Source organism: Microtus ochrogaster, chromosome 16, assembly GCF_000317375.1.
Source record: "Microtus ochrogaster isolate Prairie Vole_2 chromosome 16, MicOch1.0, whole genome shotgun sequence".
Classification (NCBI taxonomy): Eukaryota; Metazoa; Chordata; class Mammalia; order Rodentia; family Cricetidae; genus Microtus; species Microtus ochrogaster.
The window spans coordinates 55,047,194-55,048,280 of record NC_022018.1 but is presented as its reverse complement, the minus strand read 5'-3'; the positions used below and the strand labels follow the sequence as shown (position 1 = coordinate 55,048,280).

The 1,087-nt window shown below is 46.6% G+C and overlaps 1 pseudogene; it reads right to left on the bottom strand.

Moving 5' to 3' along the window:
• Positions 1-6: 6 nt before the first annotated feature.
• Positions 7-220, bottom strand: LOC101999436 (annotated as a pseudogene).
• Positions 221-1,087: the final 867 nt, after the last annotated feature.

Genomic DNA, 1,087 nt, shown 5'->3' with positions numbered 1-1,087 from the left:
TTTCCTGAGGTTTTCCTTTTGAGTCTGGTTAATGACGGTGAGAACACGGGCGATGGATTTGCGGACAACTCGTATCTTGGAGAGCTTGGACGCGGCGCCGCCTGTCACCTTGGCGACGCAAAGCTGGGATAGCTCCACTTTCAAATCGTCCAGTTGTTTTAGCAGCTCCTCCTCCTTCTTGCCGCGCAGGTCCCAAGCCTTAATCTTGGCCATGGCTGCGTTGCTCACCGCTGAGGCCGCCTCCGAGAGAAAGCCCAAATTTTATTTTCTATAAGCACTGATGATAGAATTCAGAACTTGGTATATGCTTATCTCCAGTCCTTGGGCTTTTGAGACAGGGTCTTACTATGTATCTCATGTTGGCTTCGATCTCTTGATCCTTCTGCCTGTCCTTCTTGAGTGCTAGGGTAACAGGCATGGAACATCAGTTCATTGTAAGCTTTAAGTTTGTTATTGGTACTGGCACCTTTGATGTCATATGTCAAAAAATAGTGTCTAATCTAAGCTCACAGATTTACCCCCATTTTGAAAAGAATGTTATAGTTTTAACACTAATGACAGCTGTAGAAATGACCCATTAAGGGAGATTAGTTCTTCTGGTCAAGAAGGTGAAATCTCCAGGCTGGGTGGAGATCTATCATTCCGAGATAGGCACAACGTCACAGATAGTGGGCTGGTCAATCACCTGATCATGGTAGGACCTCAGGAAGGTGGACCACTGCTAGGAAGATGGGATCACCTTGCAAAAGAGATAAGTGGACTAATTATTCCTTGAATGAGATACTCTACTTTAGCTACCCAGAATCTCCACCCCTCTACTACAGTCCTTGCAAGACGCCATGAGGTTCAGCTGGGTAACTTTCTGAATCTGGCCTCAGAAAGGTACCGTTTTCCATCCCACCCTCCCATCTCTTTCCAATGCAGGCCAGAACCTAAGATACTTCTGGCTTTCTTAATTTTTCTCGAAGGCTCCCACAACCCCACCACATCACTGCCATCCATGCCAGCTTAACTCAGGCATGTGATCTTTTCTTCTTCCTATTTCCTTAATTCTCCCCTGGGCAGCTGCTTAGAGTTGCTCTTGGCC